General features: G+C 33.0%; 1 protein-coding gene and 1 long non-coding RNA gene across 3 annotated transcripts in view; both read right to left on the bottom strand.

Moving 5' to 3' along the window:
* Positions 1-15000, bottom strand: part of LOC106878501 (polycomb group RING finger protein 2) — a 390185-nt gene that overhangs the window by 360877 nt on the left and 14308 nt on the right. The window lies entirely within an intron of this gene.
* The window catches only part of LOC106878502 (uncharacterized), a 27298-nt gene that overhangs the window by 7938 nt on the left and 4360 nt on the right, over positions 1-15000 (bottom strand). The window contains exon 2 of the long non-coding RNA XR_001410505.3: positions 12132-12239. This is a non-coding gene — a long non-coding RNA (uncharacterized LOC106878502). The remainder of the gene's footprint in view (positions 1-12131; positions 12240-15000) is intronic.

Below are 15000 nucleotides of genomic sequence, written 5' to 3'. Positions count from 1 at the left end.
ACATGTATACACACATATATGTACATACTTACATCTACATGTGTATATATATGCATATCAGGGTACAGGACGTTAGAACAATAAACTACAGACAACGGAACGAACACATAGGAAAACGGAAAGCCACTTGGAATATCCCTTCATCAGCTGTCTCTATTCTATCTAGACGTTTCGAAGATAAGACAGAACGTACTCTAGAATAGTCTCTTCCTGAGTAGTGGATCAACCCACTACACAGAGGATTCCAAGGTGGCAAACACAAACCAAGACAGGAAAAAATGGACACTGAAAACAACATTCAAAAGCCGTACGGCCAAACGCAAATCTGAGATATATATATATCAACAATGTCTTCTCTCTACACTGATAATATTAAAAGTCATCTGGGTATGGCTTCTTCTGTCGTTTCAGTCATCTTCTTACAACAATATAGCTTTGCATTCTAATTAGTAATTAGTAACCATAAATCTCGTTATTTTTAAAGTAACTGACCTACAAACAATTATACCTAGAATATCAATCTACCCATATCTGATTTCTAAAATTTATTCAAGAGGATTACTATCCCATTTATTTATCTATTTATTCATTTATTTATCTATTGATTTTGCTTTTATTCTTATTGTTAAAAGGATCGTACGTATGACCCGGAAATAATATATCAAATGACCTATCAGTAATCAAAAGTTGACATCTTAAAATAAACGTTCTAGCTTTTCTGGTCTAACATGTGAGTGGAATTTAGTTTTATGGATTATGAAAAGGGAGTAAAGTTTAATGGAACTTGACAAGATTCAATCTCTGAACTCTAGACCAATTAGCCAAATAACAACCGTAGATTTGATTAAAGAAAGCTTGTATCGACAACTGTAATTGTGATGTTAGGTTAAATGAATTGTAAAACCCTGAAGATATTAGATCGAGTTTCTTAGACTTATATTAGCTTCTAGATAGTGTTAAGACTCCTGGTAAATTCAGTAGAAAACATGGCAGTTTCAAATTCCTCTTGAAGCCCAATTCAGATGTCTGACATAATTAACATGAGACAAGTGAGAATTTCACATTTTGTACCTATTAAAAGCAACAGATTCTTCTTTGTCTGTTCATGAAGAATTACATCTTTGATTGGACTCAAAAAATTCAAAGCAGGCTCTAAACAACATAAAGATATTTTGCCGACATTAGCAAGCAGTATCAAGACGGCAGTTAGAAATGTATCATTGATTGACGGACAGCATATGGCATTTGAGTTTACATTCTGAGTTCAAATTCTACCTCGATCCACTTGGTTTCATTCTTCCCATAAGCGATAAATATCCGTACCAGCCAAGTACTGGTTTGAATTTAATCTCTTCTTTTTTTATTTCACACAAAAGTAAAATGTTGTGAAATATTACAAATCAACATGTTATATAACTATATCATAGCATATTACATACCATGTTATCAATATTTTATGTAACCACACCATGACATTATAATATAATATTTATAAGACATAACATGGTATCATATTATGTAACAATATACCATGGTATATAACTATAACAAGGTATTTAATAATATAGCATGTTATCATATATATATACATACATACATATATATATATATATATATATATATATATATATCAATATTTTATGCAACTATATCACAGCATTAAAATCAATGTTATTTAATTTATATTATACTGTATAACATACCATATTAACAATGTTATGTAAATATATCGTAGACTGTAATAACCTAGTAAATATGCTAATTAAATGTATCATAGTATGGGAGGAAGAAATGATTATTTTTATGTATTAAAATAAAACGTATTTGCTTATTCTGCTTTTACAACTTCACTATTCTTCTGCCAATATTCTATGACATTGATTGAAGCTGCCATCGCCATTATGTATTGTATGGACTAAAATTTATATGATTCTTACATTATTCGTTTTAGATACTTAACAATGTATTTAGTATTATAAAAATATCAAAATGAAAGATAATCACATATGTTTGGCGCTGATCTAACAAAATGTGAACTGTTGGAGATGAGTGATGTCATTAAAGTGATCATAGTAAATAGTGCGTTCGATACTATTTAAATAATGCGTTCAGTAGAAACCAATCAACAACAGATATTTCGAGCTTTTTTTTCTGTGTTCCGGTCACCTATCCTAAACTGCTTGAAGATTATTTACTTGTCGACAAAGAATTTTCTGTGTTCCTGTGTGGTACTGGTCTATATTGTCCTATGTTTTAACTTCTGTTACTTTCTTAACTGATTTTTATTACGTTCGGGATTGCAATAAACGGATTTCATTTGACACAATACACGGTCATGTCTGGTCAGAGGAGACCCATATTAGGTTAACATGACACAGTAGAATCTAAGAGAGTGAGTGAAGCTCGGTATCGACCACTAGTAAAGTGACACAATTTACAGAGTAAGGAAACTTACTCCCTTAATGAAAAGCTCTGTTCGAAATATCAGATGCTTCTTCTTCCTAACATATCTCACTTACTGTTTTTTTTTTCTATTCAATTAAATCGACTCCGGCTGAGTACAGTGTATAAGCTGTTATTTGATCTCCTTAAAATAGCAGTCAAATCTTCCCCATATCCCATCATATCCTCTTTAAAAAAGGAAACATTCATTAAATGATGACGATGATATACAACGTTGCAATACAGCAATATCACAACAAATATCACAATGTATTGCAATATATTCTTACGTGGTTTGTTTCACATGCCACTGAAGATGGTGGGACAAAGTGATAGTCATAAAAGGATACGTTGACTAATGTAACTTGTCAAATCACGGTGAAGCTTTATAACGAAGAAGCCAACTTAATAGCGTGTCGGTCTCTCGATGAGTTACCAATTCGAATCTTATCACTGGCCCGTTCCATTTCTGTGTGCATAGATACCACAGGAGGAATCGCTGCCTTGAACTGCTACAAATAGCTGTTATATCTCATTCATACCACACTCCACATATTAAAAAAAAAAAGGCGATAAATATTGTAGTTCTGAATAAACAAAGGGAAGGTAAGTTACGGCGGACACACCTCTAGGCATAGTGTTGTACTGTCAGCGCTGACCCTGAGCAAAACAACGACAACCACAGGCAGATAAACAGACATGCTTCATGCCATGGCCTACATGTCTGCTATTACTTCTACCTGTTTTTTTTTTTCTATCTAATAGCTTCTGCTCTTCAGAGCTGGTCGTTCTCGGACTTGCACCACTCAGGAAAACCTAAGCAACTTGTCTCTACACTTCTCGACATCGTTGTTGCGTCCAACCTCTTCGGCTCTGCAGAGACAGTTATCACCAATTCTTCATCCTCAGGAAATCGGACTCCTGGAATCTCCTCCCTGATCTTGTTTTTTTTAAATTTAATTTAATTCATTTATTTTATTCTTTTTTATTAATGTTGGCCTACAACAGTTTAAATGGAACAATAACGGCATCAATCTCACCAGTCTTGGAGGAACTGCAAAGGTCATGGGTTGCGTCCTTCCTTCCCAAATCACCAATTTAAATAACAACAACAACGACAACTACTACTACAGCTACTACTACTACTACTACTACTACTACTACTACTACTACTACTTCTGCTACTACTACTACTACTACTACTACTACTACTACTACTACTACTACTACTACTACTACTACTATTGCATGTGGTAAGGACACAGACTACTTAGTTGGATTGCAGATTTGAACTTAAACATTTCGCACCTTTATGTAACTATTATATTCCTTGATCATTACGATACTAAAATTTTCCGCAAGGCTTTGACAAAACACTGTAATATAGAATTTGCAAGCAGACGCGCACACGCACACACATGTACACACACACACACACACACACACACATTTACACATATACATAGAAATACTATTTCAAGCATTTGTACGTAGCTAATGATATTTAATAAACAAATTTGTCGCTTTTATATTTCTAATTTTTTTTTTTTTTTCAGCACAAGAGCTTAAGTATTTAGTATTTAATTTTATAAGCTTTGGTTTTTAAACAAAAAAATTATCATCCTCTTAACGGAAATCATTTGTATTTTGTTAAAATATTTTATATTGATTTATGTCAATGTTTTGATACTTTATTCTGCTGATGATTTTTTTTATTTCTTTAAAAACGAGCAAGTAAACGATTATCTATAAATAATATTCAGCTATATTAAGTTGAATAACCCCACCCTCCAACATGAACACTCACATACACGCGCATACACATACACATATATACATACACAATGATATGCCAATACATTCATATATGCACACGGCTGTACATATATACTACATATACACATACATACGCACTCTTACACACATTCACACACTTATGTAACATACCACTGTGATAAACAACAAACTGATCTTCCTTTGTGGTTAGAGATGAGTAACCTTACAGTAACTTCACTGAGTACGCTCTATGGGAGGTCGAAAGAGTCATGCTTTTTTCTGCAGGACATACAGGAGTAAGTGAAACATCTACCGGGAATCAAATATGCCATACAAAATCTCTTTGTTCGAAACTTTCCATTTCTTCGACCATTATTTGATACATAAGAAAGATTTAGTCTTGAATATATATGTACACCTTTAATGCCTCAAAGTAGACAAAAAGCAATAATGAGACGTGTACTTACATATATTTAATATATACACATCTAATGATAAACCACGTACAGCTATAAATAAACCGACCTAGTAGGGTAATAAGATGGCGGGATTGGAAGTGTAGCGGGCATAATGCCATCCGATATTGAGTTATGTCTCTTTACCATCTAAGTTAATATTCTGCCGAAGTCGACATCCTTCGGGGTTTATAAAATATCTAGCAGTCAAGCACTGAGGTTGATTTGATCGACTGTACTCCTCTCCCACATTATGTGGCCTTGTGCCAATCTTCAAAATCAATATTCCCTTTATCACTGCCTCTATAAAGTAACTACTAGCTTTCTAGAGAACTACACTTGTGTCCTGCTATTTCTATCACTACTTGACAAATATGCTATCGATTTCTAATATTGACACAAAACCACAGATATATAGGTTAGGGGAGAAATAGACTATCGCGGCAATGTTTGAAGCAAAACAAATGAAGTAATTAAATACTGAAAGTCATTTTATTCGGCACTCTCTGCTATACGACATCTCCCATATTAAATATTACTTTGGTTGGTTGTATAATGAGGAAGATAGTGAAAAAATTGACACTTGGATTAGAAGGAACTTTGGAATGAATGCAAGAAATGAAACAAAGTGTAAAGTACATAGTGTTTATCATAGTTATACAGTTTTGCTATATAGCTACTAAGTCATTTTAAGTGAAGGTTTCATGATATTGGAATAAGGAAAAACATGAGATGATAAAAAGAGTTAATCGTTAAACCAAATCTTACTGAAGTTAGTGTCATAGACAGCCTCTATGTTTTGATTGTAGGAGCTACTTTGATCGGCTTTACATTCTATTCTACAGTAGTCAAAAGAACACCATGTGTTCTACATAAGGTACTCAGTGAATGAGATGAGGAGCTATATATTCTACATAAGGTCGGATTCGGTTTTCTATACTCTGTCATTGTATTCCTTTACTTACCCTATATTGGGATGGATTGAATTACCTATATTCTATTATGGTATTCTGTTATCTATACTGTATAATTGGACGAATTAAATTGCCAATATCCTACACGCTTTACCTAGAAATAGCAGTTACATTCCCTCATATCGCAACGCACCGTCTTAAATGTAGGAGGACACACTAGACAATATAATTTTGGAATGTTTTCGATTATAGCTCTGCTTGTCAGAACTGACCCGAGGCTAAGCAATAATAAACAAGGACAGAAACAAGTCCGAGTTTCGTAATAAGAAACGCGTAATTAATATACGAGGATAGATTCAATTAGCTATATACAATACTTTCAAAAATTGGTCTTATGCTTCGATAAAAAGGTATAGATATAATTGAGCAAAGACACGTTCCATGTCTCTTAGTCTTTATAATGCCATACATGTCAGTAAATACGAAATGCCTGTTCTTTAATGGTGTATGGCAATAATAATGATCTTGATAGTTAGAGCTGTCTCTTTAGATTAACACAAACCCTTTTTCTCTCTCCCTCCACCACTACCATACACATACACACTCTCCCCCTCCCCCTTCATCTCTCTCTCCTTCTCTCCCCCTCTCATGACCCCTCTATCTCCCCCTCTCATGACCCCTCTATCTCCCCCTCCGTTTCTGTCCCTCCCCCCTCTCTCTCTCACACACACACACATGCATGCATGCTCTACTGTAATACTGTTCTCACATTTTCTGTTGTATCCTTCATATGTTAATTCACTTTATTGATCAACAAGATAATTGCTTTGCCAAAAGCGATATGTTTACTTTATCTAAAGACTTGAGGTTTACATAACCCATCAACATCATATCAAAGCTAAGAGGGAAAAATAAAACAGGTGCAAAATAGAGGATGATCATGACGATGACTATGATGATTATGACGATGGCTATGATGATGATGATGATGACTACGACGTCAACGACGACGACGATGATGACGACAATAAAATAAATGAAAATCCAAAGGAAAATTAGACGCTGACAAAGAAAGCTATTCATGTCTGGTGTATCAGGAGAAAAGATCTTTATACACAGAGTAGAAGTGAACGATGCTAAAAGATAGTGTCAGGACCAGTTTATCAAGATGTAGGACCTTGTAAAGTATTGTATGGAAAACAAGTAAATCTTGTTGTCAAACATTAGAATTTAGTTTCAGTGAATGAGATGAGGAGCTATAGCTATGTATATCACTGCAAATAAGGGACTAAAATTTGACGCCAAGCACATACTTCAAACATCAATACTACTATATATATATAGACACATACAAACACACAGATACAGAAAACCATAAATACTCACATATATGTAATACAAGTAGGTCATACGGCGTTGTATGGCAGGCTCAAAGAATTCTCAGTGATTGGAAATTTACAGCGTAATTGTTAAAAAATTAAAAAAACAAAAAGGTAATGGCCAGCAACTTTTAAAGACGAAAGGAGAATAATTTCGAGTAATTAAAATTTAAGAAATCTCTCTCTCTCTCTCTCACTCTCTCCCTATCACACTTTCCCCTCTATCTTTCTGTCTGTCTGTCTGTCTTTGTGTGTGTGTGTATCTCTCTCCCTCTTCATTTTTAGAAGTTGCTCAACATTAAGATCGGGTATATAATTTTCTTTCTATAAATAGAAACTCTCCATTTATTTGCAATATTTGAATCCGTACGTCATTTTGTACATCATTACCTACTTAAATTATATAGATTCAGATTCATCACAGGAACCTATTTGAGTTATTTCCCTTAACTCTTTTGTATATGTGTGTGTGTGTGTGTGTGTGTGTGTGTGTGTGCACGTGTGTATACATCTACATATGTATACACATAATATGTAAGTGTATATGCATATGTGCGTGTACGTCTATATATTATGAGTATGTTTGCATATATGGGCATGTACCCGTATGTACGTATGTATGTATGTATGTATGTATGTATGCAGTATATTTCACAAATTAAAATCAAACCGTCCACAACTCAATAAAGAAGTGAATACGTTGTAAATTTAAAATGTGTATAATTTTATTAAAGTTTTTATGAGTTTTCAGGAATGTAATTCTGTCTATATGTATCGTGTCTTACATAAGATTCGATATCTATTGATACTGGTAAATCCCTGTAATGGCATACTTGTTGTATACATACATATACATACGTACATATATATATATATATACATATATGCACACTCACACACGCACGTGTGTACTAGAAGTAGTCAACAAGGGAATGAGTGACAGAAGAAAATCCCATAACACAGCCAGGAAAATAGTCGAAGATAGTCTTTGCTAAGGATACAGAGACCCGTAGGCAAAACCCAACAACGACATTTTCTCTATTCCATACGTCCCTTAATTTCCCAGTCTCTTTTTCCTGCTTATTTTCCTTCTTGCTTGCATTGTATGAACGGCAAATTATATTAAGAACTGAATAAGCTTATCTGTATGATCATGTGGGTATATTTCTGATAGTTTCCTGCCTGCTTAACCTTATTCCTTTTGTTTCACTCAGGAATTGAACCTCGGCTTCCTGTTCTTGCAAACTCGGTTTCCTGTGCTTGCTGTAAAGTTAATCTCTAAACAGAGTGATAAATTGGTTTCAAATTTTGGCACAAGGCCAGAAATTTCGTGGAAGTGGTTAAGTCGATTACATCGATTCCGGTGTTCAACTTGTACTTATTTTATCGAGCCCGAAAGTATGAAAGGTAAAGTCGACCACGGTGGAATTTGAACTCGGAACGTAAAGATGTACGAAATGCCTTTAAGCATTTTGCCATGATTGCTAATGATTCTGCCAGCTTGCTACAGAGTGATAAATCACTACAAATACATAAAACGAAACGAACTTCTTAACCACTCGGCCATGCCTTGGGGTGTATCTTGAACCCTTAATAATCTATACAGATCAATAAGGTCAGTATTTAATTCTATTCCCACTAAAGTGTGATATGGAGAAAGAATCATCTTTATTGTTTTATCTGATTCTTTGCTAATTTTTTTTTATGAAAGCTTAAAAGATATTTACAAACGGAAACTGTCAAGGCATAGGAAATCCTTGGAAACCTTTCTGTTTTTCTTTCTAGCATTAAGATATACAAAATAATATAAATATTTAAATGTTTCTACATCCGGTATTGGTACAATTTCACTATTTAATCCCTTTATACATTGCATTTCTTGACGCTGTTGTAAAAGTGTGACGAGCATTCCAGAATATATCAAATTTCAATAGTTTTTTTTTTCCTCTACAATATATCATCAACTCAAATTGCATTAATTGTAGGCAATTCTATTGAATCCTATGAATTTATATTTGTATTTGTTATTTGCAAAAAAGGCAAGTAAAATGCAATAATTGTGTGTATGTGTCTGTCTGTATATATATATATATATATATATATATATATATATATATATATATATATATATATATGTATGTATATATACATATATATATATGTAGATATGCAGGGCAGGGAATCATCAATTAGTAATAAAATTAATAATTAACGATTCTGCCGTGTAGCTCAGTATGAAAAAAACCTTTTTCGGTAAAATTTATAATCATAAATATATAGGGATTGACAGTAACCTGCTTCTCCAACATACTGAGAATTCAGAAATAGCAGTCAAAGAACTACTGATTTCAAAACTACAAATTATTACTCCAGATTGATCGCCTAGCAAATTATTTTATTTGCTAAAATAAGTCTGAAATGATTGGTCCAGGTGTTAGATGGTAAATGTTTTTATTTTTCATCCCCTTCGAACTTTTATCCCTAAATAGTGGTATGGAATTTAACTGTTCTTTCCAGCGTGCAAGTAATCCATATGATGGATGCCTCTTAAGTGTTTAAATGTACACTGTATTTATATGAATAATATATAGTCTATTGACTAAATTTTACACGCTAGTCCACTGGTAGTAGAAATTTCTAATATATCTCTCATTGCCCTTGATAATATTAATTATATATATAATTATTACCTAGTGTACCTAATCGTTTAGATCACCTGTGAACTAAACCCCCATACTTTGTATATGTATAGTTATATTTTTCTTACGAAAGATACAGACTGCATAGAAGTGCTTAAGTTGAACCTGAGACGTTAGACAAGCATAATAAATGGAATACACACACACACATATACGCGTGCACACACAAATATGTATACACAGATATAGTTGCACATAAACGAACACGTTGTTTGTGTGTGTGTGTGTGTGTGTATACATATATATATATATATATATATATATATATATATATATATATATATACATACATACACACACACACACACATTAATATTCAGCGACTCGTGTGTTTAAAAAAAAAATTCAATTATTCACGTTATTCATGTATTCAAATCGACAATTGTCAGATTTCTAAGAAATGTAGCAGAAATATAAATAAATTATGTTATAAGGGCTGTTATCTAGACAGTCCACAATTACATGTAGTAAAGTCAATCGTGAAAATGAAGTTTCTCTGTTACGTTTAATAACAACTGTGATATGTATTATCACAAGTAATGTATAATTTATTGTTTGGCAAACAAGATACGTATTCCTTTCATGTGTGTAAAACATAAACAAAAGACGACAACCTATCTAGTTTTGATATGATAAGGTTATTTTTGTTGCGATTGTTTTAGGTTATTTCAATGAAAACTAAGCCACTATACGTTCCGTGTATAAATAACTTTCAAAGCTCGTGTGAAGATAACAAGTCACATTCAGGAACTGGTTGGTTTATTCATCGCCATTGTCTACTTTAACAATAATCTTTATAATAGGAAAGACAATACAACGATGTTTGTCACGACACCAAGTGAAATGGTTGTTATTGTAAATCTACAGATGACCGAAATTGATTTAGACCACAATCTACATAGCTCACACTACCTACCAACTTCTCCATCAATGTTTATTAATAAAACAACAAAAATGGGCACATAAAAGACGAGATAGCCATAGCGAGAATGTATTTGATCAATGAAGGGTGGCTGAGAACTAAACACACAAACATCATCAACAGCGACAACTTCCGTAAGTATCACTTCAGTAGCTGATAGATATTGCAACGGGTAGTCATGGATGGTTGCTACCGTTAAGGTAAAAAGTTGGAAAAATTGAGTTCAACGTTAAGTCCTGAAGAAAGATGATTAAACTAAGAACTCACTTATTTTGGAATGTTTAAGAAAGAACAATAAAAATTATGGTGTTCGTGTAGATATTGTTTCTAGCAGAAAGATGGCACTAATCAATTAAATTCTCAACACTGTTTGACGAGTGCTTTATTCTATCAACCCCGAGTAGATGAAATGTAAAGTTGACTTCAGTGGGATTCCAACTCAGGATGAAAACTTTTAGGGATATTGCAAAGCATAATTTTCCTATACACTAATGATTCTAATAATGCCCTACTTTTTATCTATCTGTATTAATAACTACATAACAAAGGCATTACTATCTTTTTTCTTTGTTTACTTTTATAATATACGACTTATTAAATAGTAGAATGGCAGTTATAATACTAGCACCACCTCCACCCAAGAGAGAAAGAAAACTAATTATGGGTCGAACATTCAAGTTTACTACAGAGACTTTGAATACTAATAACAGTGTGAATATTGGTAAATCTACCTAAGGGACCACGTGATGTTGTTAAATCTTCCGATTATCTAATAGGCTAGTCGACATTTGTACAGCTTCCAAATTTTACTTGCAAAGTATAAGTTGACCTAAATCTAACATTAGAAGACATCTGCCTAAAGTGTGATGGAATAGAATCAAATCTGAAAACAGATGATTGCGTAAAGAAATTCTTCATCCCCATAGATTCACTTGCTCCATCTGATTATTTTATACTTGTTGATATTTAATTTAAACCTAACGCATCAGGCAAGATATTTAGCGGCATTTCGCTCGTTTCTACATTCTGATTTCAAATTCCCCCAAAGTTGACTTTACCATTCATCCTTTCGGTGCCGATAAAATAAGTACTAGCTGAGCACTGAGGTCAGCTTAATCGACTTGGACTATCCACCAAAACTGCTAGCCTTGTGCCAAAATTTGAAATCAATATTTAATTTTTAATTTTTAATGTTCCTAACTGTGGCTCTGAAATGAAATGTTTTAATTTAATACCAATAAATACGACTATAAATACGATTATATTTTAGTGTTTCTAAAATATGCTACTAAATTTTGAAGTTAATATGTGTTGTAGACAAAACAGCCAGTTGTCGATATGTTTTACTCTATCATGAAGAGTGAGGCTGAGAAATAACAATTTTATAGAAAACGTACTAAAGTGTTATATATTCTAGAGAGCCTCGAGCTCTAATGATTATTCTCTGTAAATATGTTTGAAGTAAATATTGACTATCGTTGAACACAAGGGTGTACCTATGTAAATATCAGATCTGCGAGAAATAGCATTAAATAGCAACCTACCGCCTCATAAAAAGGTAAGGATACATTGAACGACGTAATCTGAGATAATCCCAACAAAGACTGGAATGATTTTGATCATTTGTCTGCTCGACCGTCATCAGCCAGGGGCTAAAACAACAGAAACAACAACTGTGGAATTCAGGGTTTTATTAAATGTTTAAATTTGTTAATTTGAAGTTATTTCGTTACATGTATGTGAATACACATCTCTGCATTGATCACGTGAATAACGGTTCACTACCAAACCAAGAAATATCATAGTTGATGAGTGTCGTGAGAAAAAAAAAATACTAAAATTCTATTGATTATCAGACACCCCTAGATCCTGTCCAGATAACTTTTTAGTAGGATATTGCTGGTTCCTGGTTCATAGGATTTTTTTAACAATTATTGGAATATTGGAGATTTTCAGCTGTAAGTGGATGATAAATATTTATACATTGATCGACATTGTTTGGTATTGATTCTACACACACACACACACACACACACACACACACACACACACACACACACACACACACACACACACAGACCACCACCACCACCACCACCACCACCAAAACCACCAGAGTGAGAAATTGCCAGTGAGATGGAGCGAGTGTGGAAGACAAAGGTGACAATTGTTCCTGCGGTAATTGGAGCATTTGGTACAACATCCAAATGGCCACCTAAAAGACGAAAGGATACTGGAATTGAGATATGCATTATCGAGCTGTAGAAATGTGCAATCCTGTATTCTGTAAGAATACAAAAGAAAGATTCTTGATATTTGAGCAAACTTGTCACCAAACCTGAAGATGAGTCTCTGCTAACCAAAGTAACAGGTATATAACTTTCTAATAATAATACAGCTTAAAACTAAATTTATGAACCTCACAAATATAATATTTAAAGAAACATAGACTTAGGTTTAATTAGGCTATATTAATAAAACATAAACTATTTACATTGCTAAGTAGCCGTCAAATGTTCTTTGCCAAATTATGCAATATAAAGATTTCATTCAGATAATACCTGGAATAAAACGGTTAATAAGGGAATAAGAAAACGTAATTTGGAATTGTAAACGTTTTCTTGTGTGATATGTGAATATATTCAGGTTTTCTTTCAGATTGATTAACAACAAATAGCAACTAATGCCAATAAAGTGTGTCTTGCAAATTCTTCTATTTTATATTCATGAAACACTTATAAATGTTTCATGTACAACTTGACTTCAATGACTTCTAATTAGTCATTTCAAAAATGAATCAATCAAATAATTAATTTTGAAATTATCTGAAATACCTTAGAGAATTAAATAATATTAAAAAGTACATGGAAAAGGGATGTCTGTTAATTAATTACCATCAAGATAATTTTGATGATCAAAGTAAAACGATACTAGCTGTAACTGAAATAATGCTTGTAACACTATGAGTATACTACGAGTACACTACGAGTACACCCATACACACACGAACAAACACGCGCTAGCGTCCAGACATACAGGCACACGCGCGAGCGCACACATATACACGCACGCACACTAACACACAAAATATACGCTCACGTGCGAATGTATACATAGTCGTAATTATATATATATATATATAACAAATAATAAATGAGTATATGCATATATACGTACAGGTATGTGCATACCTACGTCTACCTGTATATATAGGTGCATATCTGGGTACAGGACATTGCAAGCAAAACGTAGACAAGAAAATAATAATAACCAGAGTATAGAAAACACACAAGCCACATAGGGAACATTTTCCTTCATCAGCTACCCTCATTTTAACACCGGCGTTTCGAAGAGTTGGGCAGGACGCATCACCTTAGGTTCTTCCTGTGGTGATGAGTTGTTTTAACTCTTATTTCTAACAGGGCTGGTGTTGACTAGTGCCCTCAGTCACTTTAGTGACACATACATATGCATACATATATGAATATGCATATATAGATACATACAGACATATACACAAAGACATACAAATACATAAACATACATACGCACAGCTATACATATATATCACATATGCATATATATACATATATATATATATATATATATATATATATATATATATATATCACATATGCATATATATATATATATATATCACATATGCATATATATACATATATATATATATATATATATATATATATATATATATATATATATATATATATATATATATGAAAGAAGGTTTGAAAATGCACTTATTTTAAAAAAAATATTTATTTACTTAACCGGTTTCACTTTTTTAGGAAAAGATTATCAAAAGTCTTTGAGAATAATAAAAATGTTAAAAAACAGTTCGAGTATTAATACACACACACACACACACATATATATATATATATATATATATATATATATATGCCGCCTAACATACACACACACACACACACACACACAAACACACACACACATACACACACGCACAAACATTCTTTTCTACTCTAGGCACAAGGCCCGCAATAAATACATGCATACATACATACATGCATACATACATACATACATACACACATACATGCATATATGTGTGCCTGTGCGTGAATTGAATTATATATTGTGTGTGTGCATGTGCATATATATATATATATAAATATATATATATATATATCAACTTCATACTATACAATACCAACACGAGAATGATCTATCGGGTGCCCATCCATAGTTTATGCGACTTACCCACATATAAACGGGTGACATGGTTTATATATTTACTGATGATTATATTTAAAATCACCAAGGTTACGGATTCCTCTGTCATGAACACACTTTACATTATTCGACATTGATCAATTTTTTTTTACAATCTGTGACTTACATTGGTTTACGTCTATGATGTCGATATAATAG

The sequence above is a fragment of the Octopus bimaculoides genome, chromosome 8 (assembly GCF_046866305.1).
Source record: "Octopus bimaculoides isolate indiv1 chromosome 8, ASM4686630v1, whole genome shotgun sequence".
Classification (NCBI taxonomy): Eukaryota; Metazoa; Mollusca; class Cephalopoda; order Octopoda; family Octopodidae; genus Octopus; species Octopus bimaculoides.
This window is presented reverse-complemented; position numbering and strand designations above follow the sequence as displayed.